Source organism: Globicephala melas, chromosome 10 (genome assembly GCF_963455315.2).
Source record: "Globicephala melas chromosome 10, mGloMel1.2, whole genome shotgun sequence".
NCBI lineage: Eukaryota > Metazoa > Chordata > Mammalia > Artiodactyla > Delphinidae > Globicephala > Globicephala melas.
The window spans coordinates 6,611,974-6,638,890 of record NC_083323.1 but is presented as its reverse complement, the minus strand read 5'-3'; the positions used below and the strand labels follow the sequence as shown (position 1 = coordinate 6,638,890).

At 56.5% G+C, this 26,917-nt stretch overlaps 1 protein-coding gene across 6 annotated transcripts in view; it reads right to left on the bottom strand.

Annotated features, from left to right (window-relative positions):
- Positions 1-26,917, bottom strand: part of TCF20 (transcription factor 20) — a 185,868-nt gene that overhangs the window by 155,915 nt on the left and 3,036 nt on the right. Inside the window, exon 1 of one of the 6 annotated variants that reach the window (XM_060305630.2) lies at positions 7,513-7,573. The exons of 4 other annotated variants lie outside the window; for them this stretch is intronic. The gene's annotated coding sequence lies outside the window, so the exon portion shown is untranslated. Of the gene's footprint in view, positions 1-7,512; positions 7,574-26,917 lie in introns of those variants that run through there. One more of the 6 variants, XM_060305629.2, reaches the window with a different exon arrangement.

The window sequence follows — 26,917 nt, the reverse complement described above, 5'->3', positions numbered from 1 at the left end:
ACCCAGATCACGTACCAGCCCTGCCTAGGCCAGCCTGACACCCCAGCCCACAGGCACCAGGAGCACAGTCCTGGGCGCCCGCCTCTGGGTCAGGAAGCCGTCGACCACCCGTGCAGGCTGCAGCCTGTGGCCCCGTTACCATGGCCTCCTCCAGCAGAGCAAACGAGTTGGCACTAAGAGACAGAGCAGCTCGGGTGAGCTTCTCACTGCAGAGGGTGGCACAGCTATGGACAGCAGGCTACGTCACTCATGTGTTGCAGCCAGGACCTACGGGAGGCGGGCAGGTGGTGGTGGCAGTGGTGGCAGCAAGAACTGGCTGTGTTCAGGCCAGCAGACAGCTCTCACATCCCATACCAGCACACCCTGGCACGGCGGGGTGGTCACGTGCGAAAAGCCACTCCAGACGCCCTCCCTCTCTCCAGGCCCAGGCCAGGCCTTGGCGCCCACCTCCCCTCCCCTCGGATAACTTCAGCTTTAACCACCACCAGCTCTAGCTGCCCCTGGACCCCTTCACCTAGATGTTCCCCAACTCAGTCCTGCTCCAGGCATCTCATCTCCGCAAATCTCCACCCCTGCCCCCAGGTATTCAGCCCAGAAACTGGTGCCTTCTCCTGGCCTCCTCTCTCCCACATCCTCAAACCACATGGACTCTCTCACCTCCAGCCCCGCTGCCATCTCCCTCCTTCCTCTGTCTCTGCCTCCAGCCCTGCTCCTGAGACCCTCTAAAGATTCCCAATCACAGGGAGAATAAAGCCCAAGCCCCTTCCTTTCTGCCCCTTGAAAGGCCAAACTCAGACCCGCCACAGGGCCTTTGCACCTGCCTCTGCCTGGGATGCTCTTCCCCCTGATCTCCCCATGACTGGCCCTCCTCGTCCTTCAGGTCTCAGCTCAAATGTCTCTTCTTAGAGAGGCCTCCCCCAGAGCACCCTGGCCAATGGTACCCACACTCCAGTCACCATCACTTCACTCTTTCACATTCTCATGTACCTACTTCCTGGCTCACTGTCTGTCTCCCCATCAGCCTGGGAGGTGCTTGACTCCGTGGCTGTGTCTGAATGGTCACTTGCTGTGTCCTCAGAGCCTGGCATATAGCAGGTACTCCATACCTCTGTTCAACAAATTAGTCCATCAGCTGTCAGTCTCCATGGTACAGCTGGACCTAACCACATCAGGGGATCCCGGGACCCTCTGGATGCTGCAGCCTCGTGTCCAAGGCCGCGGTGATCTGGCCTTTGCCTAATTCTCTAGCCTTGACTCTGGGGTTCCTCCTCTCACTCTGATTCCCAGACTCACACTGTGCCAGGATGCACTCCCTGACCCTTCTCTGCCAGCAAAGTCCTACTTATCCTCTCCACAGCACCTTCTCTGACCTGCCCAAGCCCATGCCTCCTGCTCCTGATGTCTCCTCCACAGTCCTCAGCACCTTCAGTCCACACCCCTCCTCATTCACTGCCTCGCATCAGCTTCCATCCCTCACCTCCTTTTCTGTCCTTTGTGCTTAACAAGCCCTGGTGCCACAGGCAGTACTTAGCGTCCCCCACATCCTGCACTTTCACATCTCCAAGCCTTTGACCCCTGCTGTTCCCTCGGCCTAAGTGCTCTTCTCTGCTGCACAAACTCCTACTCATCCTTCAAGACCCAACTCAAAATGTCACCTCTTTTGTAAAATCCTGCCTGTTTTTTCCCATCCATCAGGATTCTTTTGGTTGTAAGAGAAAGAAATCAACTCAAGAGAGCTTGAGCCAAAAAGGGGACACGTCTATTTATGTAACTGAAAACTCCAGGGGTGGTTTCAGGCATAGCTGAATCCAGAGGCCCAAATGAAGTACTATATACTTTCATCTCAGCTTTCCTTCCCTCCATGTGATGACCTTATTGGAGAGTCCCCACCCTAGATATGGTCATGCAAGAGGGCAGCCAGAGGTCCCGTATGCACACCCTCTGGGTTCAGCAACCGTAACCAAATCAATCTCCCCCACAGGCTCTAAGTCAAAGTTCCAGGAAAGCCTCTGATAGGCTCAGATGGGCCATATGCTCATTTCTCAACCAATCATCGTGACCAGGAGGATGGGGTGTTGGGCTCACCCTGGGCGATGGAAGGCTGTGGGTCCCAGGACCTGTGGGTGCCATGAAGACAAGCCTCTCAGGCCCCGGTCCCACTCTGGACACACCTCCCCCTCAGTCTCCATGCATCCCTGTGCTGTGGGTTCTGTCTACCCAGCCAGGGCCCTGGATGCTCACAGCTTCGCAGGACAAGGAATCCTATCTCCCTCACAGCTGGTTCCCTGCTGCCTACTCAGTGACAGCCCCAGAGGGCAGCCTGAGAAACTTTTTGCCTGAGTGGACGGAGGTCTGCTGCACAGAGGAGTCTACACGTGCCGGGTGTGTAATAATGGGTTAACCGTCACCCCTGGCAGGCAGCAGATCTGCATTTTCACGGAGGCCTCAGGGGGACACAAAGCTTTAAATGGCAATGCAGAAGGTCTGAAGGGGGGTGCCCACAGCGGGGGTGGCGGGGGTGCCCTGCGGAGCCCAGTCCCAGCAGCCCAGCCTGCGGCGGCCACTCGGCCAATCCCGAAGAGCTCGCTAAGGGGCTGCGAGTGGAAGGGCTGGGAAAATAATTACCGAGGAGGCCCGGGAGGGAGGCGGGGAGGCTGGAGAGAGGCTTAATGAAACTGCTAACGCGTTAGTGATTCCTGCCTGCTTGGGAAGGCGGAGGCAGACAGCCATGTTGCCAGCTCCCGCGACTGAGTCTGCCAGGCGGGACGGGCTGGGCACGGCGAGGCGGCAACAATAGGCACCTCTTCATCATCTGCCTCTCAACATGCGACTTTCAAAGGGCAATCTTAATATACTGAAGTCGGATGACAGTATATTTCAACACATCTCATATGACATCGGGCTGGAGCCCATGCAGATCCATTACAAACAGAATGGCTAAAATTCTGATTAAACACAGCATCACAGAGATCTAAGGACCACGGTGAGCAGGGTGCCTGCTCCCATTTTCCAGACAGGAAATGAGGGCCCCAGGAGGTCATCCACCTCTGGGGAAACAGGGTCATTCCAAGAAAGCATCCAGCCCTTTTAGCCCTCCTGTGAGCAGCCCCTTTGCCCAGACCCCACATGGCTTTTCATTCTCAGAAGAGCTCTATGACGCAGGCAGATGCCACAGCTCCCCTTAACAGATGTGTCCAAGAGTCTTGCCCAAAGTCACAATGCAAGGCCAAGAGGGCAGAGCACCACCCCAGGCTCAGGCTCTCGGTCCAGCGCTCCATCCTCCGCACTAGGTGGGCGCTTATTTAGCAATGCAATCTGCCCTGTGGTTTTCAGTTTACATCTCATTTCAGCTCCAGGTGAGAAAACGCAGGCACAGAGAGGTTAAGTGATGTGCCCAAGTCCTCACAGCTGGTTGGCTACAGAGCAAAGACTCAGAGCTGGGGGTTTTGGCTCCAAAACCATCTGCTTCTTGTTCAAACATTCCACGGTACACAGTGGGTACTTGGTACCCCCTGGGCAGTTGACAGAGAGATTTGGGGCCGCAGAGAAGCCCACACTCCACTTAATCAGGGTTCTCTGGGGAGCAAACAGAAGCTGGGGCAGTTGCCTAAGGCAGAAATGACCACACAACCGCACTCAGTGCGCTCCACTCTGAGCCAGGCGTGCGCCCAGCACACAGCAAAGTGCTATCCCCACTGTACAGATGAGGAAACTGAGGCTTGGAGAAGTGAAGTCAAATGCTTTACACAGTGACCCCCAGCTGGTAAGTGACACAGACCGAACCATTCAACAATTCCATGGGGTAGCCCTGACCCAACTGCTGCCTACCCCCAGCCTCAAGCAGGCACTTACCCAGCCAGCTGCTCACGGAACCCAGTCCCAGATACAGACTGGAGGCCAGTGATACGAGGAACCAAGTCGGGCCCACCCCCCCCAACCCCTAGATGCACAGGAAAGGCTGGGCGACAGGAGTGGGTGTGAAGAGAGGCTCTCGGTCCCTGTACACTGAGCAAAGCACCCCCTGCTCCCACGCTGGTCAACAGCCTGGTTGGGGTACTCAGGAGACCAGGAACTTGGTGCCTAGCTGGATGCCCCCTATCAGGGTCTAGTGCAGACGAGGCCTGCAGGGAAAGACTGCACCATCTCTACCTCACAGGTGTCCCCTTGGAGCCTTCCAGATATCCCCAGGCTTGGGGAGACTCCTTTCTAGGGGTTCTAGCAGCTCATCTGCTCCTGGGTTTGTTTCCCCAGGGAGGCCTCCGGAGGGTGAAGCCACTTCTCAACCCCCCTATGAGTACAAGACAGCAGTGCAGGAGGCGTGTCCTGAATGAATGAATGAACGAGTAAGTGAATGAACGACGGAACAAGCCCCTGCCTCCTGACCTGCCACTGCAGTCACTTCCCCCAGCAGCCCCCACCCAGTGAGGAGGCTGTTTCTGTCCGCACAAAAGGACTCCCGCCTCACGAGACCAGCCCTGGCCCTCAACCATTGCCAGACAAGGGAAATGAGGTTCGGAGAGCCCAGGGCCTCACGGGAGGCGGGAGCACAAGGGTTAGGACCCAGAAACCTGGACTTCAGTCTGTGCCTCAGCCGCAGGCTCTGACTCGTCCTCGTTTCTAAAGGCAAATCCACACATGCTCCCTCGTCTGACCCCACCCACCCCAGGGGACACGGCCGTGCCCACCCCAGGGATGAGGACACTCGGGTGCAGAGCCGTAGAGGGCCTAACCCAAGGTCACGTGTTCATTAGGTTGCACAGGTCTCAAATCCCTCTGATCTTCCCATTCTCATCATCCATTCCACACTCCAAAGCCGCCTCTTTGCCCATCACCAACACAGTAAAGAAGGAGAAGGGGAGGGGGAGGGGGGGAGGCGGGAAGGTCCCCCCGCCCCCCCTAGCAGGCTCCTTTCTGGTCAGGGGAAAGGCCTCTAATGAAGGCCCCACGGATGCTGCTGAGCTGGTGGTGTCAGCCTGGGAGCCCCGCGGAGCTGCAGGGCACGCATCTCTGCTCCCAATTAGCACACAGGTCCTCCATCAAAGCGCACGCCTGCTGCCAGGAGCAGAGGCCAGAGGGACGGCCCTTCTAACAGTAGGAGGAGGCCACGGCTCTCTGGCAGGCCCTGGCCCCTGCACCTTGCCTTTCTGCGGGGAGTGCAAAGCCCCCAATCCCCTCACTCACTCACACCCTCTCCAATCAGCCAGCTCAGGGCAGACGCCGTCACCCCCGGGGGACACGCTAATGAAGATGGCCGACATTAATCTCTTCCCTCTCCCGACAGGTCAATTTATAGTTCCATGGGGAGACCTGGCACTTGGCCAGAGGGCCTGACATAACTCTCCCTGTTCCCCAGGAGGACGGTGGGGGTGGGCTTGATGGGGCAGAGGGGGCTAGGGGCCCCAGGGACAGGGTAGGGAGGCCCCTCCACTTGAGTGTCCACCATCACTGCCCCAACAAATCCAGGTGGGACCTTGGCCCCTGAACGTAATGGCTGAGGGACAAGGCCTGCAGGTACCCGGGAGCAAATCTGGTCCTCAGCGCTTCAAGCCAGGGAACCCTGCTCACCAGCAGGAGACCCCAAGGACGCAGGAGGCTTGGGATTTCCCACTCCTCACATATTCCCATGGGGTGATGAAAGCCCCTCTAAGGAGCTACAGTTCATCTGCTTCTGACAGACCCCCCGGCGTTCATTCCTCAGAGATCACTGAGCTGGCCAGAGCTTCCAGGCTGGTGGGAGAGGCCGACGTGGAAGCACGCTGCCCCCGGCCGAACCGTGCCGAGAGCCATATGGAGGGACTCACCAAGAGCTGGGGGTGCCCAGGAGAAGGAGCACTGACGGCACCCACCCGAGAGAGGTCGGGGTCTGGGAGGACCACGGGGAGGAGAGGACACAGCTAGGCCCTGAGGATGAGTGAGAGTTCAACAGGCCAGGAGACACGGAGGAGGGGCTGTTTGGGGATGAGGCCATCTCAGTCTCACGGGTGACCCAGTGCTCAGGGGCTCTGCAACCAAAGGACATCCGGCTCACAGGAGTGAGGCTGCAGAGGGGGGCAGGGCAGACCACAGAGAAGCCCAGCCTCAAGAGACAGCTCAGGAGTTTGGCCTAGTTTAGGTCTGTGGACAGCTGAGGAGTTCAGAAGCTCAGAGCTGCTTTTAGAAAGACAGCTTCGGCTATGGTGTCCCAGAGCAATGGTGGAGGCTGGGGAAGAGAGGTGGGAATGTCCCGGTCAGAGGGTAAAAGGAGGGAGAGATGCTTGTGGGGTGGAACCAATGGAACCCTGTGGTTGATTAGATGGATGGACAGGTAAAAGTGTCCGGGAGGTCACAGGCCTGGGGGTCTCCACTTTGGGTGCGGATGGAGGCGATGTCATTGGTCTGGGGTAGGAGGATAAGGAATTGGGCCTGATGCTAAACGTATGAGTCTGGAAGGTGCCAGAAGGAGCAAAAACCCAGGCCTGGGCTTGGGAGAAGCCAGGACCCAAATGTTGGCCCTGGGGGGCAAAATTCTGAGCAGCGCTGGACTCCGCCCGATGCAATTCATTTCCTTGGCAAAGGTGAAGCCAGGGGACTAATCCCCCCTCCCAGACACTCCAGGAGGAAGCAGAGGCCTGGCAAAGGAAGACGGTGAAGCCAGGCAGTCAGTCCCAAGTGCTGGACAGAGCCCTCCTACAAGAAGCATATATGGGCCAGGCTGACCCCACCTCCCCCAGTGCCAGAGCCCAGTGCTGGTTCTGCACTTAATAGGTGCTCCATGAGTCCCTGCTGAAGGGACTCCCCTTTCTTTCAGGCCCTGGCCCCTCCCCACCCCACCCCCACCCAAGGCAACCCACCAGGTCTCATCTAATCCCCTCAGCAACCCTGGGAGTGTCTTCCATTTTCCTAGGCTGGAGACCCAGGCCCAGAGAGCTAAGGGATCTGCTCAAAGCCTCTCAGCTTTCAGGTGCTAGAACCAGGGTCTAAATGACCCCAAAGCACACATTCTTAAAGAAAGGGGGAAAAAAGAACAAGGCTGAAATAAAGAACCTCAACGCTTACAGTGGATGCATTATGGTGGTGGGACAATGGCTGATTTTTTTCCTTCTCTTCTACAATGAAATATTCATACCCGCACTCTGTGGTTGTGCGTGCCCTAGTGGGGAGAGCTCCAGCTTTGGCGTCAAACAGCCGGGTGAGGGGGGGGGCGGGGGTCAAATCCTGGCTTGGCCACTTCCTAGCTGGGGACCCTGAGCAAGCTATTTGCCCTCTCCTAGCCTCTGCTTTCTCATCTGTACAATGGGGACCAAAAAAACGCTACTTCAGACGAGCCGGTCACACCCGGCACACAGTAGGCACGCAGTAAGTGCCAGCCTTAGAGCATCACTCCCCCGCCTTCTCGCCACCTGCCCGGCCTCCAGAGGGAACTTGAGACGCCCCCACGTGCCAGACGCTGGTGCTGGGCGGGCACCCGGTCCCCCGGGCGGGCGCCCACCCACCCTCCTGCCTCACCCCGCCGCGTCCGCGCTGCCCGCTTACCCTGGCGGCCGGAGGGCCGGCATCGGTCCCGCAGGAGAGCCCGGGCAGCGGGGCCGGGCTCCGGAGCGCAGGGCGCGGGCGCGGGCAGGGCGCGCGGGGGCGCGGGCCGCGCGCTCCGGGCCGTGCGCCCCGCGGCCGCCGCGTCCTCGCCTCCAGCGCGGGCCCCGCGCGCCCCGGCCGGCCCGGGGGCAGGCCCTGCGCAGCGCCGCGCCGGGTGGGGGCGGGCCTCGCGGGCCCTGGAGAGGCGCCCGGGCGGCGCGGGTTCCCGGCGGGCGCGGGCGGCGCCGCTGCGGTGGCCCCGCTGCTGAGTGGTGGGACGCGATTTACTGGCTGCAATTCCCGGCGCCCCTCGATGGCACTTAAGAGAGACCGGGAGGGAGCCGGGGAGAGCGCGCGGAGGGCGGGCGGGCGGAGGAGGGGCGGCGGGAGGCGTGCGCGCCGGCGGGGGAGGGGCGCGGGCGGGGGCGGGCGGGAGGTGGGGAGAGGCCCGGATGGAGGCGGCGGGCGGCCGCGGCGCGCCCGGCGGGGGGTGGGGTGGGGGGGCCCTTGCCTGCAGCCCCAGCCCACCCGCGCCCAGTTCCCCGCAAGGACTGGCGCCGCTGGTGGGGTTGCGCCAGCCCCCAACTCAACCGGCCCACCTCACCCCAACCTCCCCATTCACAAATCCCCCACCGTCCAACCGGCCCAGCCCTTCACATCCCCCCCAACTTCTAAGCAGCCGGCTCCACCTCCGCGCCCCCTGCCCATCACCACCACCACTGGAGGTCAGAAACTCTTGGCCCACGGGCCCGATCCAGCCAAAGCCGTGCTTGCTTTGACCTCATAGTAATTTTTATTTTGAATTAAAATTAATTCCCATCATTTAAAAATCGGTAGTTTTCACAGACAAATCTCCATTTCCAGTTTAGTTCGGAAAAGAGGAGGCTCAGGCGGAAGCCTCTCCCCTTGCATCGCTGCTTGGCAGCAGCCTTACCAGAGCACTGGCCTGCAGCTCGCCCCAGTCCCCACCAGGCCTGCCTGCCTCGCCCTGGAGGCCTGTGCCTTGTCACACTGGCACCTGGCCTTTCACACACCGGCCCCTTCCCATGCCTTTGCAAGTCCCTTTCCATAGGATACCCACCCCCACCCCTTGAGGCCCTCTCCTGGGAAGCCTCTGCCACCTCCACACCCACAACCGGTGGCCACCCAGCCCCTCCCTGCTCTCACAGCCCCCCAGGAGGTGGTGGCGCCTGCCCTGTCCTGCCTGATTCCTTGCTGGCTGGCACTGTGGCCTCTGCGGCTGCGCCCTCACCACGGCGCTGCTGCTCTCTGGCTGGATTCTCCTTCGCATCCTGGCTCTGGGCCTGGCCCACAGTAGGCACTCAGTAAGTGCTGGCTGAGCGGTAACCAAAGAGGAACAGCCGGACTGGGATTCCACAAGGCGGCCTGGGCCATGGCGGGCACAGGGCACGAGTCCCTGCAGCTGATGTTCATTTTAAAAGCCCCAAATGTTCATTCCGGGCGGCTCTTGCCAACCAAGGAAACTAATGATTTCCACGCTTCATTTTTCTCCACCTTAATCCCACTGCCAAGGTTTCAGGGCCTCTGCTGCTGCTGCCCTCAGACTGGCATCAAATCCCTCCCTGAAGGTGCAGTCCACCTGGGGAGTGTCCAGGAGGCTCAGGGAGGGCATAACTGTGCCTCCCTCACCCTTGTGAGGTCACAGCAGGCTTCAGGGCCACAGATCTGAGGTCAGAAGCTGGCCAGTGCCCATGGGGGGAACAGAGTAGCCCAGAGAGCCCTCCTGGGCTGGTGCAGCTGTGATGACTCCCCTGGGCAAGTGTCTCTGGTACCCCTTCATCCTACTGCTTCCTGAGCAGAAGACAAGTGGGCGCCAGGCAACAGCCACCCCTCTCCAGCTACCAGGTACACCACAGAGTTTTCTAAAAAGCTGTGTCACAAATCCAGCCAGATACCAGGATCCCATCTTACAGAGAAGAAACAAGTTCAGAGAGGGTGACTTGCTAAGGTCACAGACTGTAGGGCACTAAGCCAGGAGCCTCTGTGGCCCTCCAGAGTGTCCCTGCCCCATAGCAAAGTGAGACCCCCTCAGGGCTGTATCCAAAGCTAGGTCTAGGAGGTGGGACTGGTCTGTAATGGAGGAGATGCAGGCACCTCGATCCCAGCGCTGGTTCTGGGCAGGCCTCCCTCGCAGAGCCTTGCACACCTGAGCCAACGCCTCAGAACCCTGTCCCCATCTCCTCAACCACCCCCTGGCCACGGTGGCCCAACCAGGTGCCCTTTCAGTGCAGGGCCAGGAAGCAGGCCTGGCTCAACAGCCAGCAACCCTGAACAAGTCAAAAACACCTTCCTGGGCTTTGGTGTGCCCATCCGCAACATGGGGGAACAACCCAGCCTCTATGGGCTTTCGGGGGCACAAACACGACAGCAGATAAGGAGGAGGGAGAGTCAGGAGGTTAAGTGCTTAGGTTCTGAGGTGAGCTGCTCTGAGTTCGCAGTCAAATGCTCTACCCCTGATCTATACCCCCTGAGCTGGTCTGAGTTTGAATCCTGACTTCCCAACCTCTCAGCTGTGACTCACCCACTTGGCGCCTCAGTTTCCTTCTCTGTAAAAAGTGTAGGAGCAGATTGTAAGACGATCAACTGACTTCAGAGACTGTAATGAGGCTGATGTGGGACCGTGCGTGTAGAACCACTCAGCACAGCCTGGCAGTCATAAGGTTCAAGGCTTATGACCTTGACCAGCAATAGTGAAAAGCATGGGCCCTGGAGGGTTCACATCCTAGCTCTACTGAACCAGCTGTGTGGGCTTAGGCAAGTTACACAAACTTGCTGGGCCTCAGTTTCCTTGTCTTTAAAATAGGAATATTAACGACAGTTCCCACACCATCTGGTGGTGCTGTAGATTAAATTAGACAACTCAGGTCCGATGTTTAGAACAGCGCCTGGCACCAGGAACACGTAGACAGCATTAGCTCACTGCTCGTTACTCTCAAGATTAGTAAGGGCAGCCAGTCCCAAGCTCAAGGACCCAGGACAGTCCCTTGACCACAGGCCGGGGAGCCCCAAGGCTGCCCAGCCTAGAGGCCTTGGTAGCAGTGACAGGCAGTGGGGAGGGAGGACTAGCTGAGTCCCTCAGGGTCCAGGATTGTCCTGGAGGCAGTCCTGTCCAGAGAGAGGCCCACCTGGACAGAGGAGCGAGGGACCCTTACAGAGGCCTTTCCTGACCCCCTAACTTCAGTACTTCCCGATTGTCCCATCTTTTACTGTCTCTGTAGTAACGATCAGTATTTTAAATCATCTTTATTCTCCTGTGGATGGTCTGTCTGTCTTTGCCCTCCCTCCATATAAGCTCTGTGAGGACAGAAATTTTTGTCTGTCTTGATCCTTGTCATATCTGAGTCAGAGCCAAGCACATAGTAGGTGCTCAACAAACATCTGCCACTAGAAAATCAGATGATAACATTTAGCCAGATGGGTGGGATGGCAGAGCTCCCCTTCCCAGAAGACAACCCAGTCCAGCTGCTGCCCCTTTGTTAGCTCAGTCCCCCACAGCGGAGGTTGGGGGGCCAGAGTCCTAGCCACTCTGCAGCCAGGAAGCATGTCACTGTCACTGCAGTGCAACTGGGCCTCTTGGGTGAGGGAGGGACCCAGGCAACTTTCTGGCTCACAACTCATTTCAGAGCTGCCTGGTGACACAGACGGGCCCACAGGCTCAGGAAGGCCCCGTTCCAGCAGATGCAGCCTGGGACTCCTGCCCTAGAGCCCGGCAGGGCTTCTCCACCCCCGGAACTGGAGGGGTTTCCAGGCTGAGTCCCAGGATGTCATTTGGGGGCTGGGCTACCACCCCCTCCCCAGCCACAGTCCCCTCACGTGTGCATGGCACTCCCCCGTTACAGTTTACAAAGTGCGTTCACAGACATTATCACATCGGCTCCTAAACGCCCCCTAAAAACCACAATAAATCTCTCGCTCTGGCTCCCAAGCCCACCGGCTGCTGCGTAATCAGCAATCAGCAAGCAGAGGGGCCTCAGGGCCCAGAGCCTGCCAAAGCCGACACCAGCAGGGGCAGAGGGGGTTCCACGTGGGCGGGTAGCAGGTGGTGGGTGGCAGGCCCAGCTGGGGCGCTGCGGGAGCGAGGAGCAAGCCCGAGGCCCAATCCTGCAAAGAAGAAAAACGCTGTCTGGGAGAGCAGCCAGCAGGGCTGGAGGGGAGAGGTCTGGGAACCAGACTGAGGGGTGGGGCAAAAGTTAGGGACGGGGACAGGAGGGTTCCTTAGTGCTTAGGAGCTTCGCGGGGCAGGTGGGCCCATGGCGAGGCACCAGGGGCCCAGGGACAGGCAGCCTCATCTGGCTTTTCACCTGCTTCTGTCCACCCCCGAGATAACAGCCCCAACCAGTTAGTCCCCCAGTGTGCCAGGCCTTCGTGCTTGCTGTCCTCTGCCTGAATGCCTTTACTGCCTTTTTGACATCCTAACCCTCCTTGAAGGACAGTTCAGAACTCTCCCACCTGTAGATCCCTCCCTAGCTTCTGGAGGCTGCACCTCAGGCCTCAGCTGTGCCTGGGACCCCTCTCCTTGAATTGTCAGGCCCCTTTCCCTCTTTGTACCTTGTGCCCCTGAGGGCAGCAGCTTTGCAGTGGTCCAGAGCCAACCTCCCTCCCCACCCCCACTTCCCCCCATACACACTGAGTCACAAGCAATGGCACGAGGCTGGGGGCTGCTGGCTGGCCAAACACCCCAGACCAGATGGTTGTAGAGGGAGGTGAGACCCCCACATGACAGGCCCAGCCAGCACTGCTCCTGTGTTTTCAGCCCAGCGCCCAGCTCCAGGCAGCCACCGAAAAAGAACTCCCCAACGTCTGAGCCAAGTCAGCCAGCAGCCGTGGTTGGGTTTTGTTTTTTTTACCATTTGCCTTGATTCTCAAAGTTATAGGAGCTCAGCTTACAAACTGTGGAAGGTTCAGGAAAATTTAAATAAGCAGGGAGAGGGAGGGCCTGGCCCGAGGGGCCTGTGGCTGCCCTGGCAGGCGTCCCTCCCGCAGACAAGCCTGTGTCTTGCCCCTGCTGCCTGCCTGTCAGGCGGGTGCCCGGGCAAGCTACGGGCTTGACCTCTGGGATGCAGAGGCAGCCGATCTGTCGCAGCTGAGATTGTGGCTGTGTTGCAGAGGGCGTGGAACAGGTGGCAGCTTCTCTGCGGTCACCTCTGAAAGGATTGGCGTTTTCCCTTCTCCTTGATATGAAAACCAGCTGCTGGGCCCGGGCCCCGGTGGGCGGAGACACCGTAGTTCCTGTGAAGTGTTCATCGTGCGGTGTCTCAAGTGGGTCAAGGCAGTGGACGCGAGGGAGCTGGAGGCGGAAGGTGACGCCGGAGTCCCTCTCTGAGGCCTCGGAGACAGCAGCCGGGACTGGGAGTGCGGAGCTCAGGGAAGCCCAGGGCCTGGCTCCTCAGCCTGGTGTCCCAACTCCTTTTCCCTGATGAGGGATTTGTATCCAGAAATATAAAGACCTCTTACAACCCAACAATAAAAGGACAGGAATTCCCTGTCGGTCCAGTGGTCTGGACTCGGCACTTTCACTCACGTGGTCTGGGTTCAGTCCCTGGCTGGGGAACTAAGATCCTGCAAGCCGCGTGGCACAGCCAAAAAACAAACAAACAAAACAAACAAACAAAAAACAATAAAAGGACAAATAACCCAATTTTGAAATGGGCAAGGAATATGAACAGACATTCTCTAAAGAAGATGCGTAAATGGCCAAGAAGCACATGAAAAGATGCCCGACGTCATCAGTCATTAGCCAAAACCACAATGAGATACCATTTCTCACTCACTGGGATGGCTGCAGTCAAAAGACAGGCAATAACAAGTGTTGCTGAGAGGATGTGGAGAAACTGGGACCCTCATACACAGCTTGTAGGAATGTAAAATGGTGCAGCCACTGTGCAAAACAGTCTAGCCACTTGTCGAAAGGTTAAACAAAGAGTTACTACACAGGGACTTCCCTGGCGGTCCAGTGGTTAAAACTCTGCACTTCCACTGCAGGGGCCACGGGTTCGATCCCTGGTCAGGGAACTAAGATCCCACATGCCGTGCGACACAGCCAGAAAGTTTAAAAAAAAAAAAAAAAGAGTTACTATATAACCCAGCAATTCCACCTCTAGGTATCCACTCAAGAGAAATGAAAACACACATCCATACAACAATTTGTACGGAATGTTTGTAGCAGCGTTATTCACGATAGGTCCCAAATGGAAAAAACCCATCTGATGAATGGATGAATAAAATGTGGAAATGTGGTCTATCCATTCAATGGAATATTATTTGGCCATAAAGAGGAATAACGTACTGATTCATGATACAACATGAATGAATCTTAAAAAAAAAAAATTATGCTAAGTGAAAGAAGCCAGACAAGAAAGGTCACATATTGTCTGATTCCATTTATGTGAAATGTCCAGAATTGGCAAATCCATAGGGACAGAAAGTAGATTAGTGGTTACTCAGCCCTGGGAGTAGGGAGAAATGAGGAGGGATTACTAATGGGTACAGAGTTTCTTTGGGGGATGATGAAGGTGCTCTAGAATCAGATAGTGGTAATGGTTGCACAACTCTATAAATATGCTAAAAACTAGTGAATTATACACTTAAAAATATATATATATTTATTTTTGGCGGCGTTGGGTCTTCGTTGCGGTGCGTGGGCTTCTCGTTGCGGTGGCTTCTCTTGTCGTGGAGCACGGGCTCTAGGTGCGCGGGCTTCAGTAGCTGTGGCTCGAAGGCTCTAGGGCACAGGCTTAGTAGTTGTGGCTCACGGGCTTAGTTGTTCTGCGGTATGTGGGATCTTCCCGGACCAGGGCTCGAACCCGTGTCTCCTGCATTGGCAGGCATATTCTTAACCACTGCGCCACCAGGGAAGCCCGAATTATACACTTTAAAAGGATGAATTTTATGGTATGTGAGTTATATCGCAATAAAGCTTTTTTTAAAAAAATGATAAATATCTCAATGAAGCTAATTTTTCAATGAGAAAATGTCCCATACTTCAGTCTACCCCACAGGCCCCCAGGAGTTGGCCCTGCCACCTGCCCAGGCTTGGCCCCTGCTGCTCCCAAGCTGCCAACTTTGGACAAAGGGGGGGTACCAGGTAGTGGAGGCCTTGCTATGTGCACAGCACCCTGCTTCCTCCCATGAGTCCCACCGGTGTCTGCCTCAGGCCTTTTGCTCCAGCTAGTCCTTCTTCCTGAAACACTCTCCCCCTCACCACCTCCTGCTCGTCCTCTGGATCTCAGCTCAGATGTCTGGTCCTTAGAAAGGCCTTACCTGTTCCCAGACCCCGTGACCCAGTCTCTCTACTCTCACACAGTTCCCAACCTTCGATGCAAGCATGGTGCGAGCACGGAGTACACGCAGAATAAACCGTAGCCAAACGAGTGAAGCAGGAACAAGAAGTTCAGTCTGAGGCTGAACGTGTTGGGAAGCACGGGCTGCAGAGGGGAGCAGGCAGGCCGAGGAGGGCCTGTGCGGAGTGGGCTCTCCTCAGGGCAATGGGACACCATGAGAATGAGGAGGGTGGCGTGCCAGACTCAGGTTCAAGAAAGATCTCTTTGGCTGTTCTGCAGGGGATGGAGTAGCAGTACAAGGCTGGAGGCATAAGGCCAGGGGGAGGCCATGGCCTTAGTCCAAGCCTGGAGGAGCAGGGCCCAGCCTGTGACTGTACAGACACAGAGGAGGGATACACGGGGAAGAATCCGGGAGCCAAATTCAAAGTGACTTGGAGACGGCACCAATGGAGGGGAGACGGGGTCCAGGATGACGCCAGGTACTGGTGGTGCAGAGGGCCAGGTGTGGATAGGGACATTTCCAAGTTAGGTGCGCTGCAGTAGGACCACGTCTGGTGTGAGGTTATCCGAAGTGGCCAATTGTGGGAACTCAGCAAGTGGTACCCGCACCCCACTTACCAGATCTACCCCCGATCCCATATCCATCCCCCTTGACCCCTCATCCTCCTGGGTCAGGTCTCAGCATCCCTACTGCTCAAGGCCACAGCCTCCTCACTGGTCTACCGTCTCAAAACAATTTGCCTTTTCTCATTCGTCCTCCGTGGTGCTGCCAGCACAGGGTGGGCCATCCCCCAGCTCAGAAACCTTCAATGGCTTCCCACTGCCCTCAGAACAAAGGTCAGATGATCCATCAGGGCCTATGAGACCCTCCGTGGTCAGCCCACCTGGCTTTGCAGAATCCCCTCACCCCCATGCACCCTGTGCCTTTGGGTATGCCGTGCTTCCACCCCAAACGCTCTCTCTCCCTCTGTGTCGGGTCTAAAGACCACCTCCTCGGGACCTCCCCATCCCTGCCTCCCTGAGTCTTGGCAGCACGGGGCCCTCAATTCTGTCAGTCTTTCCTGGAACCCAAACCAGTGACATGACCTGACCAAAGAGCTTTAGTGATGGAGACTTTGCTTGAAACGACTTAGAAATATTCAACAATGAGATCACATGTAGTCACAAACTTGTTGAGTGACCTTAAACTGGAAAGAAGTAAGACTATCCTTTGGTCGTATTCTGCCCCGTGAAGTTGCTTCAGGCCTGGACATGAGATGTCAGTCCACGAGAGCAGAGATTTGTCTGCTGAGTTCATGGACACAGGCCCAGTGTCTGGGACAGCACCCGGGTAGTTGGGGTGCTGAGGTGGGGCTGGATGGGTGGGAGGAAGGGTGGTGGGTGGGCAAGTGGATGGATGAGTAGACGGGTAGGAAGGATGTGTGGAGAGGATTCATATGGGCCATGGACCACTTTAAGCCCAGCCCCCAGTCCAGAGCACAGAGAGGGTGACCCTTCCCGGGGCTGGGCTGGGATCCGTGTAGGCCCCATGCGCACAGAAAGCCCCAGCTTTCTAATCCACCAGGGGCTGCCAAGCTGGAGATCCCGCTTGGCCATGGCATCTGCTTGTTTGGGGCTCAGCCGCCCCCCACCCTTCACAGCATCCCTGGCCTCCCTTAGGGTCTCTGCTGAGCCTCTGGGCTCAGCCAGCCTTCCCAGCAGTTTGACCAGAACTCTCTGGAGCCATCCTTGACACCTCTGCTTGCTCATGCGCTCCCTGTCTCTCTCTCTCTCTCTCCCACATCCAATCCATCAGCAAATCCTGTTAGATTATTTTCAGCAGCCTCCTATCCGTCTCCCTGGTGCTGCCCTTGCCCCTCCCCCAGTTTCTTCTCCACTCAGCAGCCAGAGGGATCCTTTTAAATGGTGAGTCCAGGAGGCCTCACCATCTGGCCCCCATTTCCTCTCTGAGCTCATCTGCTACTGCCTCCCCCTCCCTCACTCCCCTCCAGCCATGCGGGCCTCCTTGCTATTCCTTGACCGTGTGAGGCACGCTCCCTGCTCCCCGCTCCCTGCTCCAGGCCATTGCCCTGGCTGATCCCTCGGGCTGGAATACTCTTCCCCCAGAGAGCCATCTGACTCAGCCCCTCACCTCCTTGCCGTCTTTGCTCAAATGTCACTTTCTCAATTAGGCCTTCCTTGGACACCTTGTTTATAAATGAAAAAAAAAAAAACCATCCACCCCTTGTTTCCCTTCCCTGTTTTATTTTTCTTCTTAGCACGTATCACTCTGGACCACAATATATTTTACTTCCTTATTATGTTTTTTGTCTGTGTTCCTCCATCAGGAAGTGATCTCCATGAGGGCAGGGGTCTTGTCCACTGCCCTGTACCCAATACTGAGCATGGGGTCTGCATGGCACAGATGAGGTGCTCAACAAACACGTGCAGAATGAAGGAAGGAATGAGTGAAACTCTCCAGGGTCCAGGCTTTCTCCTCCCTGAGCTGGCCTGACCTAGGCTCAACGCCCATGCAGGTCCTCCCAGCCCCATCACTGCCTTTATCCCCTGGCCACTGGCAGCTCTGGCCCACCATGCGGCTACTTTGAAGAGTCCCAAAGCCCCTCCCCTGCCTGAGGGCTGCCCACACCCTCTCAGAGGCTGCTGGGATGGGTGCAGGTACTGGTGGCTCCCAGAGCTGAGTTCAAGGGAAGATGATCCAGGGCTGGCCCACGCCCCACTTGGTTCAGAACCACTTACGGTTTATGCAGCACCTTCCCCAGCGGGCCCAGGTGGACCCCAGCAGCTGGGACTCCCCTGAATACCACCCCTCGCCACCAACTTACATTCTCCTGTTCTTCCCTTTAATCCTCGCCTGACCGGGTAGACAGAGTGGATGGGGTCACTGAAACTGGAGCTCAGAGAGGTCATGTGAGCTGCCCAGGGCCCCCAGCAAGGTCCCGGGCTTCCCTGGTGCTGGGCCGGATGTGACTGGATAGAGGGTGCTGGCTCCTCCCTTGCCACCCCCGCTGCACTGGGGACAGTGAGCTGGGTGGTGGGGCCCATGCACGATGAGCTGACAGGATCTCCAGTGAAATCAGCTTGGGGACTGAGGCCAACAAATCGATGAGCAGTGACAGCTCGACTCAAACGTTTCACACAGACTTCACGCTGTTGCGGTTGCAGGGACGTGGCGGAGACGTGGCTCTGGAGACCGGTGAGGGGAGCTTGTTGGCCACGGAGGTCAAGTGTGTGTGTGCGCATGTATGTGCACTGCAGGCACATGTGTGTGCGTGTGCCACAGGGTACAGGACCCATGAACACACAGATCACCATGGGTCCCGAAGTCTACATCCCCTCACCCCAGTGACTCCAAGGGGTGGCCTGGCGATGGGGAAGGGCACCCAGGAGGGAGAGAAGGGGGCATCTGGACTACCCGGCAAAGGGCATAACAGGACAGAGTCCTAACCAACGCACAGCCCGACGCAGGTGCAAAACCCGACTCAGCTGCTTATCCTCTGCATTCCAGGCCTAAGCTCTCTAAGCCTCAATTATACCATCTGCCAACTGGGTCTAACAATTCCCACGTTGAAGGTTAGTCAGGATTAAACAAGACGAAGTAGGCATTCAATACACGATAACTATGTAGGTTACTGGTAGTTTTATTAGATCTCGCATTTGCACAGGAGAACAGGCTGCCCATTTGTTCTGGAAGCTGTCGCCAAGCCCCCTGCTTCTGCCTTGCAGTGAGCAGGACACCAGATACAAGGCCCTACCCTCAAGAGACTCACAGATACTAATAATGACGTGCACGAACGTGTATGTCCCAGCCGGCTGACTGTCGGAGGCGGTGTGGTTTGCTGCTCTACAAGCACAACCTCATTTAATCCCCTGGAGAACCCTATGAGTTGGGGGCAGCTGCTGTCATCCTACAGAGTAGAAAACAGAGAAGTGAAGTAGCTTGTCCCTGGTCACCCAACGGGCGAGGGGCAGAGCCAAGATTTGAGTCAAGGACCTTCCTACCACGCACAGGCAGGACACGAACCTGCGTGACCTGAGACACCGACTGCTCACATCAAGGCGGCACCCGGGGCCGTGGGAACACTGGGGAAGGAGGATGTGAAGAGGGGTGGCTCAGGAAGAGACGGACAGGGAACTCCACTGCACAGGGACTTAAAGGCATGACGGCTTGGACAGGAGAAGGGGAAGGGTAGGCCAGGCAGGGAAGGCAGCCTGGGCAAAGGCCCAGAATGGTGACAGGGCAGCCCAACCCAGGCCTCCTCCCTTCTGCCTGGCTCCACCCTCCCGGCTGATGCGGCTCTCAAGGGCCTACTCACAACCTCTTGCCTCTGCCCGTGCTGTTCGCTGTTTGCATGCTGTGTCCCTTATTCTTCTCCCTTCCAAGCTCGGCGGGGGCAGGATTTGAAACAAGCCTGTGGATCCCTGGCTACACTGCCCTGCTTCACAGAAAGGGTGAGACTTAAGCCAAGAGAGACCCAGGGTAGAGAGGAGTCTGCCAGGAAGAGCATAGTGAGCAGAGGGAACAGAATGTGCAAAAACACGAGGGCAGAGTCAGGACTGGGCCTGGATCTGTCCTCCTGCAAAGCCCAGAGTCCCCACCACCACCCACCAAACTCCAGGGCTGCAAAGCCAATGCTCCTTCCGCTGCCCTGCCTGGGGGATGCAGGATGCAGGGGACGCTCACCCCTGGGGATAGAACCCCAGCTCCAATGTTGTTCAGCCCAGATGCTGCTTCTCCCTGAGCCTTGGCTTTCTCTCTTGTGACATATGGTAGGCCCACCTCAAGAATTATTTGAGCAAAGGTAAGGAAAGTCTCTAGCACAGAGTAGGTGCTCTATAAATACCAACTGCCTGGAGCACCGTGACAGAGCCCATTGGAGTGAGATTTCCCCAGCTCTCTGGGTCCTGGCATTGAGCCATTTCCTAACCAGGGAGCCAGGAAGCTCTGGAGGGCAGGGAGGCTCTGGGCTAAGCCTGGGTGGGGCTGCGATTCAGAGCAGTGAGGTTATTACGAAGATGACATGTGAGCCCTGCCTCCTGGAGGCCAGTGTCAGTGGTGGCAAGAGGCCTGTGTCTGCCCTCAAAGCTGTGCTTTTCAAAAAGTCATCGTGCGGGGGGACTTCCCTGGCAGTCCAGTGGTTAGGACTCCACGCTTCCACCGCAGGGGGCCCAGGTTCCATCCCTGTCCGGGGAACTAAGCTGCGCGGTGCAGTGAAAAAGAAGAAAAAAAGAAAGAAGTCATTGTGGGGCCTCCCCGTTACTCAAGGTACCCCACGGCCCAGCTGACACATGAGACCAGGAGGCAGCTGTCTGGAACCCCTAGCCTGACCTACCCCCGCAGCTCCCCATGTGAGGGAGGCAGCGGGGCCTGCGGGGCTGCTCCACAGGCACAGGGCTGTTGGAGGTGGCCCCTTTGCCACTCCACCCTCTAAGCTTGGCTGTTATAGGGGAAGCTTGGGGGCCCCAGGAGGGGACAGTGGCGCTTACTGGGCACCTTTTGTGTGCTCCTTGACTCCTAATGCCTCTGACAGCTAGGTATTAATATCCCCATTTCACAGATAAGGAAACTGAAGCTTGGAGAGGTCAAAGAAACTTGGACTGCTCAATCCAACATGACTTTAATCTCCCCTCCCTCCACTTGCAGAGGTTGTTGAAACTCCTGCAAAGTGTCCATCTTGGGCATACCTGGAAGAAAGTTCTTAGTGTAGGCTGAAATTAGCCCCGTGAAACTCCCGCTTCAGGCCCCAGCACCAGCTCTCAGCTGTACATGGCCTAGGCCCTCTGTCCCTAAAGCAGCCTCAGAGAATGAACCCAGCAGGACCTCCCCATTTAACCTGTGTGTCTCCCCTGGGTAACTGCTCCTCTCTGAGCTTCTGTCTCCCGATCTGTCAAATGGGGATAACAACAGCCCCTGTTTGAGGGGTGGTTGGGAGGCTCCAGGGAGTCAATAAACCTGGAATATTCCAGGAGCTTCCAGAGTCTTCAGAGAAGTTCCAGCCAAGGGGAGAGGCTTAGAGGGTTTCCAGAGGCCTGACTCACCTCCCCCAAAGGAGGAAGTGGCCTTGATCACGGCAGCCCTGCGGTGGGGGCATGGGACTCAGTCTCAGAGCCTGGCATGAGCAGGTTCCTCACACCTGTGCGATGGACCTGTGCGATCCTGGCTCCCCGAGACCTGGCCCACCCACAGGTGGCTCAGTCTTGTGAAAGGACAGCAGGGAGTGGGGACAGGTAGGTCTGGATTCAAGTCCCTTGTCTGCCACTTACCAGCCATGTGGTAATGTGGCTGCCAATCACCTCTCTGCTCTGAGCCTTGGCTTCTCCAGCTTCGCGGGCCTGTCTCAGGGCTGTGGTGCTCACCCGAGTGTGAGGCCAAAGTTGGGTGGCCCCTCAAGTGGAGAACCAGGCATGCTCCAGGGCTGGCCTCCGCTGGGGACAGCCAGGCTGCCCCTTTCACTGTCTTCCCTGCCTCGCTGCTCCCTGAGGGAGCGACTGGAGAAACACATCCAGAAGAAAGGCCCCATGTCTTTGCATATTCTGTTCCCCCTGCTCACCATGCTCTTCCTGGCATTCTCCTCTCTTCCCTGGATCCCTCCCTCCAGGTTTAAGTCTCACCCTCTCTGTGAGGCAGGACACGCAGCAGAAAAGGCACATAGTCAGGAGTCCACTGATGGGAAAGCTGAGCTGCTGAAAAGAGAAGTGATGCATCCAGGATCACACCACTGGAGGGAAAGAGCCAGGATCCAGCCCAGGCTCCGCCGCTCCTCCTAACGCCTCTCCAGGCAGCACTTAAGCCCCTCCTCAGTCCATCTCCGCCAGCCACGCCGCCCACACTCATTCCCACCTCGGGGCCTTTCCCCACATGGTGACCCCAACCTGGAAAACTTGCCCTTCTCTCCACCCACCTGACCCCTATTGACTTTAATATGTGGTTACCTGCCCACCAGGCCGGTCCTCAGCCCCTGGAGCACACTGCCTACCTGTCTGCCTGACCCTCCTCCCTGCCCAATTTCTATTCACCTCCCAGGTGGCCCTGAGTATGCCCCCTCCTTCAGGAAGCTCCCTCGGACCGGCTGGACCAATTCCTCCTCTGAGCTCATTCCCGGACACCACCCCATTCCACCTGCTTCTTGATTTCTGGCTTGGCGTCTGTCTCCCTCCTCAGACTAGGGCACTGTGGGTGGCACAGGAGGTCCTGTTCACATGTGTCACCTCAGCACCCAGCACAGAACCTGATACAGACCAGGTGTTTAGTGTTTGCTGTCCCTTCATGGAATCCATCCATCTAGCTTTTCATTCCACAAATGTTTATTGAGCATCAGGGATACAGCAGTGAGAAGACAGGCGGGGCTCTGCCCTAGTGCGGGTTACGTTCTAGTAACAGACACATACATGTATAACATAAGGTCACATGGGAATAGTTGCTGAGGAGCAACAGAGCAGGGAAAGAACAACCCAGTGGGGAGAGGATGGGGCGGGGAGGTAAGGGAAAGTCTCTCTGAGCAGGTGACATTTGATCGATGTAAATACCAGAAGGAAGTAGATACTGGGGAGAAGGAACAGCAAGTGCAAAGGTCCTGAGGTGGGAATACACATGGTATGATGGCGGTCAGTGGGCAAGATGGGGGGTGGCAGGAGCTGAGGGCAGAGAGGGAGCAAGCGGGGGCCCCAGGCAGGACTCTGCTTTGACCCTGAATGAACTGGGAGCCATTGCTGGGTTTGGGGCAGAGAAGTGCAGGATCTGGCCTAAGTTCCAGCAGGGTCACTCTGGCTGCTGCATAGAGAATGGATTCCAGGGGGCCGAGGGGGAAGCAGGAGAACCATGAGGAGACTGCTGCACTCATACAGGTGGGCAGTTCAGGTGGAAAAGGGGTCAAACTGCTGGTATATTTTGAAAGTAGAACCAACAGTATTTGCTGATGGTGAATGGGGGTAAAGGTGGGGTGGAGAGAAAGAGAGCTTGAGATTATGAAAAGAGAGGGAGACAGGAGTCAAAGATGAGCCCAAGGTTTTTTGGCCGGAGGAACTGAGTGGAAAATGAAGGTGCCGTTACCTGAGGTGGGGAAGGTTGTGGAGATGAATTTCAAGAGCTCGGTTTGTGATTGCTGAGGCGAAGCTGCCCCCTGGCCATCCAAATGGAGCTGTGGCAGGCAAAACGCATCAGCTGGACAGGCCTGGAGTTTGGGAGAGAAGACCAGGCTGGGTGTGGGCACCTGCCGTATGAGTCCCCACGTCTTGCACATAGTAGGTCGTCAGTGAGTGCCTTGTGAGGGACACAAAGCTGGCCATAGCACAGCTCCTGACCTGTAGGTAAGGTGGACCAGGGCCCCGTGGGCCAACCACGGAGAGCCGCATCCTGAGGGGGGCACAATGGGCCCCGCCAGCATTCCTCGGATAACATGGCTGGAGGGTGGTCTGGGAAGGCCTCTTGGCCAAGGTGGCATAAGAATCTTGGCAGACAGAGATGGGGCGGGCATTCTGAGAAGGCAGGGGCTCTGGCTTTAGGGATGAGGTGGGAAACAGGAGGGGGAAGGCCCAATGGAGCCAGTGGGGCTGGGGTTAAGTGGATGGTGCAGGAGCCCAACCCCTGGCTCCAATCCACGCTCTGGTACCTGAGGCAAGATACTTAACCCCTGAAGTCTCATCTTTTCCTCTAAAATAGGAATGATAACCATATCCCCTGCATGGGTTGGTGTGAGGATCAAATGAGTTAATCCATGTAAAGTACCCAGAATAAAGTGATGGCAGGTTCTCGAAAATGTGACCTACCCATTAGTACTGAGTCCAGAGAAGGCGGTGTGCTCCAGCTGGGAGAACGAGAGAGAAATGAGGGGAGAGAACAGTGCATGAGGCCCAAGTGTGACGTACCTGGGGCCCAGTTAAGGAGGGGAACTTTATTCCCTTTAGGCAGTGGGGAGCCATGGAATGTTCTGTGCAGAGAGAGAAGCGGTGCTCTATTTAGTCCTCGATTATCCTCTACCTGTGCTCAGCTTGACGCACCCACTCCCATCCCAGGCCCAACAGTCCCACCCAGCAACCCACCTGCTGGGCTCAGGGGCACGTCTCACGTAAGAGCTAACGCCTGGTGAGCTCTTAACTACATTAGTTCTCTCAACTGCCCCGTGTGTGAGGTTTGTCCGATTATCATTATGGTTTGACGAATGAGGAAACCAAGGCACAGAGAACGTCACACAGGTCAATGTCGTCACGCAGATGGTGGCTGGCAGAGCCGGGACACGAACAAACCGAGGCAGTGGACTCAGCTCCAGAATCTCCCCCAGCCTCTCCCGGCTCTGAGACAGACCCCAGAGCCCTTTGAAGTGGCCGGGCATCGTGTGGAGCACCCAGCACTAAGTTTCTCCCAGCAGGCAAGGTGGGGTCGTTATGCCCACTCCCAGGGGCAGAGGCTGCAAGGTGAAGGGCCCCACAGCTTGTCCACGGAGGAGCTAGGACTCCAATCCCAGTCCCTTAGACTCCACATGCCCGCACTAGGGACCTGGCAGGCACAACACCTGGAACCCAGAGCTTCCTCTAACCTGAGCCTGCATCAGGGGTGAGCTCCCTCAGCCTGGAGCTATTTCTGAGGTCCTCGCTCCCCTTTGGGAGGATGGGGAAGACAGTGGATCCGTCCTCCCAGGCTGCCCTGGGGCTCGTGTCACAGGCCCCTTCACTGTCTGTTCCCCTCCTTCATCCTTTCAAAGTGGTTTTTCATCCCAAGAACCGACCTGGCTCACCAGGTCCCGGCCCTGCCCTGCAGAGAGGAGACTGAAAATCAGGCTTAACTGCATCCTCTTAACAGTTTCACAGCCAGAAAAACCAGCAGAGGGAAATACAATGTTTGCAGATCGGGTCAGGTCCAAGGTCACTCCATAAAAATGGATTCCTAGAAAAACATAAACCAGCAATTTACCCAATGAATTTTATTGGCTCAAAAAATAAATAAATAAAAAGCTATCCCATTTGAATAACGAAGGGAGAGAAACCATTCCCAGTTCCTCCTTTATTAGTGAATAAGGACACACAAAACTCAACAGAAATGGAACGTTCACAGGCAGCTTCAGGACTGATTTATTAGCCGCTTTCGTTTCATAAAATCCAGCATTTTCTATTAAAATAGGATGATGTCCAAAAGGTCTGTTTGCTTTAAGAAATTGTATTTAATACAGGTCAGGTCCTAGTTTTATTTTTTGTTTTTTTAAACAAAGCTCATATTCTCCTGACTCCACGCCTGTTACTACAGCCAGAGGGAAACTGATTTCAGAATCCATCTGATAATGTCGGATTTCTTTGTGGCATCCACTTCATCGCTCAGCAGCCAGCCATGATGTCATAAGCCCATCAGATTTCCGGTAGGGGGGAAACGCTGGGGAATTGGAAAGAATGGATGTTTCTTACCCGTCAGGAAGGGGAGGGAAGGGGCTGGGTGTGTTTGGGAGGCGGGGGACGACGGGAGGCAGGCTCAATGTTTGTGATATTAAATGTCAGGCAGAAACCTGAAAAATCCAGCCACCCAGATGTTTTCTAAATATCCAGATGTCTGGCACCGAGCAGACCGCACTCCTCCCGCCCCCTCCCGTCCCAAGAGGAGCTCGACATTTCGGCTTTGACCTCAGGTCTCCGGCGAGTGCGGGCTGCCAGGAGCTGTGCATCCTTGAGGCTGCCCACCCTCGGGTTGGGAATTTTTTCTAAATCTTTACACATGGATGACAGGAGTAACTACGTCCAGATTTTTAAAAGCTGTTGAAGCAGTGATTTGAAAAGTTCAGTCCCTGGAATTAGCTTCCACGGAATACACTATGCAAGCCAAAAAGGAGGGAAAAAAAAATCCCTCAGCCAACACACACACAAACATATGTGACTCTTAAGCCATAGGAGTTAAAAACCCAAAACAAAACCAGCAAGTCTGAGAACCAAGGACTCGGAACTGACACTGAGAAGCGATGAGCCCTCCCACAGAAGCACGCTTCCCCCAAATCAGAAAAACACCAAACAGCTTTGTTCTTCCTGACAAAGCCCCTCGCTTCCAAGGAACAGACAGTTGCCAACAAAAGCACAGGGTAGAACTAATTTACACTCAGACTCGGGGCTTCGAGGAGTCATAAAGTACAGAAATGGAAATGGCTTTGCCTGGGAATCTGCCTCCCCACCACTGGCAATGGGGACCCCGGGGCCTGGGGGAGCCCCGCAGGCCACAGACGGAGCAGAGTCCTGGCTTCCAGTGGCCTGGCCACACGCCCACTGAGGCCACCTCCAAGGCCTGTAGCTAATTGCTCCTGAAAACGAGCCAAGAACGGCAGGCCCCTGGGGCCCAACCCTGCAGACTTCACAGGGAGCCAGGAGGAGAGGCAGCTGGGGAGGGGACCACCTCCAATTAGAGATGAGTGCTTGGATAAAGAGGAAAGGGGTGGCCAAGGGAAGGTGTCTGGCAGAGGGCAGGAGGAGGTGAGTGGGGGCTCAGGGCTGGAGGTGGGGGGCTCAGTGGCATCATCTCCTAGAACAACCCCTGTGCTTTTCAGATGCAGAAATTGAGGGCCGAGAGTGGCTGAGTGGCCCACCCAAGGTCACCAGGCTAATTAGAGGGACAGCCAGTACTGGGGAACAGAAAACACAGGCGTGGCATTGCATGCCTCTTCCCTGAACGTTATCTAATTTAATCCTCACAACACCCTGTGAGGGAAGGATTATTATTAACCTCAGTTACCAGAGGAGCCAATGGAGGCGCAGAGCGGTTAAGTAATTTGCCCAAGGTCACACAGCTCGTCATTAGCAGAACTTGGCGTGAACTGCTGAGTCGCTGCCCGACTCCAAATCCAGTGCTCTTTCTGCTGGGTCGGGGGGGAGGCAGTTAAGGTTTAACTGGGAGCAGTGAATCTGATTTAAATACATCTTTTCTTTTTATTTGTTTTTGTTTTTTTGCGGTACGCGGGCCTCTCACCGCTGTGGCCTCTCCCGTTGCGGAGCACAGGCTCCGGACGCGCAGGCTCACCGGCCATGGCTCACGGGCCCAGCCGCTCCGCGGCATGTGGGATGTTCCCGGACCGGGGCACGAACCCGCGTCCCCTGCATCG